The sequence below is a fragment of the Myotis daubentonii genome, chromosome 12 (genome assembly GCF_963259705.1).
Source record: "Myotis daubentonii chromosome 12, mMyoDau2.1, whole genome shotgun sequence".
Classification (NCBI taxonomy): Eukaryota; Metazoa; Chordata; class Mammalia; order Chiroptera; family Vespertilionidae; genus Myotis; species Myotis daubentonii.
In genome coordinates this window covers 16157180-16164460 of record NC_081851.1, presented here as the reverse complement: position 1 = coordinate 16164460, position 7281 = coordinate 16157180, and positions in this window count along the sequence as shown.

Below are 7281 nucleotides of genomic sequence, written 5' to 3'. Positions count from 1 at the left end.
CACACACACACACACAAAACCTATGTGCAGGAAGCCACTGCTTGCTGATACTGTCATGAGAGTGCACCAAGGAACATGGAAGGCCGATGGACCTTGGGCATTAGCAGGGCTGCTGCTAAGCATGATTTTTCTTGTTGAGATAGTGTTGGCTCAAGGCAATTCCCTAACCTGATAATCCTTTTACTATTTACCAAACTTTACCTTTGATATGCCTGTAGGCATTGCTAAAGGACAAATGTGTATTCAAGTAAATAAAAAGCGAACTAGGCCAGAAGTAGGTGTGTCTCTCAATAAAGAGGCTCCACCTGGCCCCCAATGCCTTCTAAATTCATATTTCTTGTGTAACATTTTCATTTGTGCGTCAGCCCCTCCTTCAGATTCTGAACCCCGCCACGAAGGTCATGGCACCTATGTCTAATCTTTGTTAACAAGCTAACAAAAATAGAATGGAATAGAATCAAATATTGCCCAATGATTATATGTGGCAAATAGGGAGATCAGAGGATATAGGTAGTAGATCCATTTCCTCAGTATAATTAAATATAGACAAGTCATTTCACATATTAGTCCCATAGTTTCTTCCCTGTAAAATGAGGGAAATGCATGGTCTAGGTTGAGCTTTCTATAATTTCACAGTCAATAGATATGATGAAATTGATATAGCAACATCTACATCAACACCTACCTTTCTACTGTCCCTTATAGTATGATTTCTTTAGTGGAATGTCTTTGTTAACACAATTTTCTAAAAGATACAATACAGTAAACCTCCCAAGACAATTCATATATATCTTTTTTAATATTAGAGGCCCAGTGCACAAAAATTCGTTAATTTGGGGGGTCATTCAGCCTGGCCTGCACCCTCTAAACCAGTGGTTCTCAACCTTCCTAACGCCGTGACCCTTTAATACAGTTCCTCATGTTGAGGTGATCCCCAACCATAAAATTATTTTCGTTGCTCCTTCATAACTGTAATTTTGCTACTGTTATGAATCGTAATGTAAATATCTGATATGCAGGATGTATTTTCATTGTTACAAATTGAACATAATTAAAGCAGAGTGATTAATCACAAAAATATATGTGTAGTCCTATGGTCTTAGGCGACCCCTGTGAAAGGGTCATTCGGCCCCCAAAGGGGTCAGGACCCACAGTTTGAGAACCACTGCTCTAAACCCTTGGGTAGAGTCCATAGGCCTGGCCTGAGATCAGGGCCTATTGTGGTTTTCCTTCCTCCGACTGCAGGCAGCTGGCCCCATCCCCACTGCTGCCACTGCTTGCCACCTGTGCAGCACTGTCCCCCCCCCTCCGGTGGCCACCCTCTGCTGGGGACAGGTGTGGGGTGCAATATCTTGGCTGGCCTAGGCCCCCCTCTGCGGGGCAATTGCTGGCTGGCTGCCCACCTGCCACAGAGTTGCTGCCGGTGGCCTGAGCCTCCCTCTTTCTTTGCTGGGGGATGGGGCCATCCCTGCAAGGGGCCATCTGCCTACTTGATCACCCCTAACCACTTGCATGCCTGCCTGATCACCCCTAACTGCTTGATGGAGGGCAGGGCCAGCTCTGTGAGGAACCATCTGCCTACCTGATTGCCCCTGTCTGCTGGTCTGCCTACCTGATCACCCTTAACCACGCTGCCTGCCTGCCTGATCACCCCTAACCGCTTGCTTGGGGGCGGAGCCAGCCGGGTGAAGGCTATGGTGGTTGTGATCTCTGGTGTTCCAGTCCTTATGCTTATGGTGGCTGGCCTTTTATTATATAGGACTAGAGTCCCGGTGCACAAAAATTTGTGTACTCGGCGAGCGGGGGGGTCCCCTCAGCCCAGCCTATGCCCTCTTGCAGTCTGGAACCCCTTGGAGGATGTCCACCTGTTGGTTTATGCCTGCTCCCTGGGAAATTGGGCCTAAGCTGGTGGTCAGACATCCCTCTGGCAGCCCAGGAGCCCTCAGGGGATGTCCACTTGCCAGCAGGGAGCAGGCCTAAGCTTCAGTCGGACATCCTTAGTGCTGCTGAGTAGGCGGGAGAGGCTCCCTTCACCACCGCTGTGCTGGCAGGCATCACCCTGGCTTGTGGCTGAGCAGAGCTCCCTCTGTGGGTGCACACTGACCACCAAGGGACAGCTCCTGCATTGAGCATCTGCCCCCTGGTGGTCAGTGTGTGTCATAGTGACCAGTCATTCCCAGTCGTCTCCTGTTAGGGTCAATTTGCCTATTACCCTTTTATTATATAGGATGATTCTATTTTATCTCCTCTGTTAGCCTATTAATTGCAGTTCTTTCAAAAACTAATTTTGTGGTTATCCTAGAGTTTATCATATATATTAACAACTAATCTAAATTCACTTTCTAAAAACTCTACATCGCTTCAAGAGTAGTGCAGGTTCCTTATAGCAGGGAATTCCCAATTCTTCCATCCAGTTCCTTATTACATTGCTGTCATTCATTTCACATATCCATAGGCTACTAGTATAAGCACCTAGTAAGTTTTCACTATTACTACTTTAAACAGTTACATTTTACATCAATCCTACCTAATAAAAGAGAAACATGGTAATTAGTGTACGACCGCTACACTTCCCATTGGCTAATCAGGGTGATATGCAAATTAACTGCCAGCCAAGATGGCGGCAGGCAGCCAGGCAGCTGGAAGCTAACATGAGGCTTGCTTGCTTCAGTGACGGAGGACTCCAACGTTCCCTGCCTTCCTTGCCGGCCTCAGAGCTTGCAGTTTATGAAACATTGTAACAAATATAGAAGCTAAACAAAACCCCAGAAACCAGCTTTCAGCCGGCCAGGATCTCAGAGCTGGAGTTGATACAGTGTCTCGTTATAGAACCTAAACAAACCAGATAACTGCTTTCAGAAGCGGAGGCCTAAGAGCTGGAGCCAGAGCTAAAGCTGGCCCAGAATATAAAAAAGAAAAAGAAAAAAAGGAGCGGTTGGGAGCTTCAGTCACCCTCCAGCCTGAAAACAGCCCTCAGCCCCTCACCCAGATTTGCCAGGAACCACAGTGGGGACCCCCACCCTGAAGGGTGTGTGACCAGCTGCAAACAGCCATCATCCCCTCACCCAGGCTGGCCAGGCACCCAAGCGGGACCCCCCACCCTGATCCAGGACACCCTTCAGGGAAAACCAGCTGGCCCCCACCCATGCACCAGGCCAATATCCTATATAGTAAAAGGGTAATATGCCTCCCATCACCGGGATCAGCGGAGCTGAGAGGCCTCCCGGCACCGGGATCAGTGTGACAGGGGGCAGGGCCCAAACCCCCTGATTGCCCTGCGGCTCTGTGTGTGACAGGGTGCAGCTCTCCACCCCCCACGGGCCCTGCTCTGTGTGTGACGGGGTAGAGCCATAACCTTCCCATCGGCCCTGCCCTGAGTGTGACAGAGGGCGGTGCCCCAACCCCCCAATCGGCCCTACCCTGAGCATGACTAAGGGTTTCATCACAACCTCCCAATCTGCCCTGCTCTGTGCATGACAGGGGGCGGCGCCCCAACTCCCCAATCAGCCCTGCTCTGAGCCCGACCAGGGGCTGCACCTAGGGATTTGGCCTGCCTTCTGCCACCCGGGAGCAAGCCTAAGCCAGCAGGTCGTTATCTCCCAAGGGGTCCCAGACTGCAAGAGGGCACAGGCCGGGCTGAGGGACCCCTCCTCCCCCCCCGAGTGCACAAATTTTTGTGCACCGGGCCTCTAGTTAAGAATAAGAAAAAAATTAAAAAGTGACTTTATTGCCCTAGTTAGTTTGGTTAGAGCATCTGCCTGCAGACTCAAGGGTCACGATTTCATTCTGGTCAAGGGCACATACCTCAGTTATAGCCTCAAACTCTGGCCCCACCAGGGTGTGTTCTGGAGGCAAATAATTGATGTATCTCTCTCACATTGATGTTTCTCTCTCTCTCTCTCTCTCTCTCTCTCTCTCTCTCTCTCTCTCTCTCTCTCTCTCTCTCCTCTCTCTCCTCTCTCTCTCCCCCTCTCCCTAAAAAACTCAATAGAAAAATATATCCTTGGGTGAGGATTGATGAAAACAAACAAACAAAAAAACTTTACCTTCATCTATTCCTTCTCTGACATCCTTCCTTTCTTTATGTAGGTCTGAGTTTCTGATCTATATAATTTTCCTTCCCCCTGAAGAAATTATTTTAACACAACTTGCAAGATCTACTTTCTTATGGTGAGTTTTTTCACTTTTTGTTTGAGAAAGTTTTTATTTCTCCTTCATTCTTCAAGGATAATTTCACTGGATATAGAATTTTAGAAGAATGGTTTTATTCTTTCAGCACTTTAACTTTTTTATTCAATTCTCTTCTTGCTTGCATAGTCTCTGATAAATCAAATGAAATTTTTATCCTTATCCCTGTATTGTTATGGTGTTTCACCCATCTCTGACTCTTTTTAAGGTTTTCTCTTTGCCTTTAATTTTTCTTTTTTCACTTTGAAATATGTCTTGGTATAGACTTTTTGGTATTTATCTTGTCTGATGTTATCTGAGCCTCTGGACCTGTGGTTTGGTGTCTGTCATTACAAAAATTGTTGGTGATTATTAATTCAAATATTTCTTCTGCTCTGTTATTTATTTCTTCTTCTTCTGGTATTCCAAAATGTATTATACCTTTTAAAATTGTTCACAGTTCTTGAATGATCTGTTCTTTTACATTTTTTTCTACTATTTTTGAAGGTTTTTAGTGACCTATGCTAATTTCACAGACTTTATTTTTTCTTGGCCATATCCAGTCTACCCAAGGGCTCATCAAAGCATTCTTCATTTCTATTACAGTGTTGTTGTTTTTTTCTATCAGTTTCTCTTGCTTCTTTCTCAGAGTCCCTATATCTCTGTTTAAATTGCCCATCACTTTTAAAAAATATATATTTTTATTGATTTCAGAGAGTAAGGGAGGGGGAGAGAGAGATAGAAACATCAATGTTGAGAAAGAATCATTGATTGGCTCCTTCCTGAATGCCCCACACTGGAGGTTGAGCCCACAACAGGCATGTGCCCTGATCAGGAATCTAATCATGACCTCCTGGTTCATAGGTCAATGCTCAAACTCTGAGCCATGCCAGCCAGGCCATTCTTTCATATTGTCTACTCTTTCTCAGAATCCTTCTTTAGTTATAGTTATTTTAAGTTTACTGTGCTGTGATTTAAAAATCTATGTCATCTTATTCTGGTTTTATGCTGCTCTGTTTCTTCAGGTTGTGATTTTTCTTGCATTTCAGTAGGCTTTATTATTTTTTGTTGAAAGCCAGACATATTTAATTGCATAATAGGAACTGAGATAAATAGACCTGTTGTGTGAGATTTTGTTAATATGTCTAAAAGTTGGGCTGTGTTTCATGTTTGGTATAGGTGGGTGCCAGAGAGTTCAAATTTCTTCAGTGCCCTTGTTTTTGTCTGTCCTCTTGACTTCTAGCTGCCCTAAGAGCTCTCTCTTAGATGGAGCCTGCATCTTGTACCTTGTTTGGCAGTAATCCACGTTACTATCCTGGAGCCATTAGTGTGGTGCTAAGGTGTGGGAGAGGAGAAACATTATGTAATCTTATGCTTAAATCTCAATGTTTTAGTGAGCCTATATTCCTGGGCTGTGACCTTCCTGTGTGTTTCATGGCTCCCCACTCCTTAGGTGAGACAGGAAGACTAGAGGGTAATGGATACATGCCCTTCCTTTTAGATGGGGTGATGTGCTGGTAAAGACTTTTTCCATGGAGAGTAGGCCTCTGTGTGGAGAATCCTCTTAAATCTAATAATCCTCTTAATCCTAATAAATCTGGCATTGTGGGAACATACAAATGTGTGAGTGACTCCTTTGGGGGATGCACCTTTGCTCATGACAAAAAAAATTACCTACATTATACACGCACGTATATACATACAAACATATTCAGATAGATACATGCATACATACATACATGCATGCACATCCATATGTGGGAGTACATGTATTCTGTGTATGAAAGACACAGTGTATATGTCCTGTGCATGAAAGACACACTGCAGAGGATAAAGAGCAAAAATATTATAAGCCTTGATTTTAGGAAGGCAATGATCGATTAAGGGGCACATGCAACTAACCTAAAATTACAATAAAATGCCTAATAGAAGACCTGCAAACTAGGTTCAAGAGTAGCACTGAATGATGAAATTTTGCCTAAGGTTAAGGAGGGTATCATTAAAAGAAGAGAAATACTTTGGGTAGAATATGAATAAAAGTTTTTAAAGGGGGTGTATAGTGGAACAGTCGTGTTGCGGGAATAGAGTTCTGTGCATCATTCTGGTAAATCGTCATACCTGAGGGGTTTCATGGAAACCCTGGTAATGTTTCTCTCTCTCCCTCTCCCTTCATCTCTCTCTAAAATCAATTGAAAATCATATTTAAAACAAACAAATTTAACACATGTTTAACAAAAACACACTGACAGCCTTGAACAACGATCCCATCTGATTCTAATGTGATTCCCCAAGTAATAGCATCACCAGCACAGTCCTAGGAGTTATTACTTTGGAAAGTAATAGTAGCACAATTACTACATGGAATCAATGTTTTCCAGATTAAAACATTTATTAATGTGAACATTAAAAACGGGTCACCATTTGAGTCCTGTCTGGCACTTCTCAGCGGGCCCCTGCGCAGGTCTCTGTGGCACTGCTGGTGGACGGGGTCGCCATGCGGGTTCCATCCATCAGCTGCGGGTGGCTGTGCATCAGGCAGGGCTGCTCAGCTGTCCTCAAAGGTGTGAGAAAGCAGCACTTTGCCTGTGGGGACACCTTTCTGCGCCTGCGCACACAGTGGCGACTCCCCCAACAAGGCATCCTTTCCTTCCCTAAGAGGCCTGTAAGGTAAACAGGAGGGAGCGAGGCTTGTCCAAGGTTGCTCAAGGGACCTCGGACCCCAAGTTCTTCTCATCACTGTGTGCCCAGCGGCCTCGTGGGAGCAAGAGATCAGGTAGCCTGAGCACGTCCCACCACGGTTCTGTGTGTAAGACCTGGCCTGTTTTTTTGTTGTTGTTGTTGTTGTTGCTGTTTATTTTTTGAATATTTTTATCACAGTAAAATATACACAATAAAATTTACCATTTTAACTATTTTTGGTGCACAATTCAGTGCTGTTGAGCTCACAGTGTTGTGTGGTTGTCACCACCATCATCTCCATCACTGCTCTCATCTTCTCCAACTGAAACTCTGTCCCCATTAAATAATGCCCCCATCCTCCTCCCCCACCCCTGGTGCCCCCCCATCTTACCTCTGTCTCTATGACTGACAGCTCCAGAGGCCTCATGTGAGTGG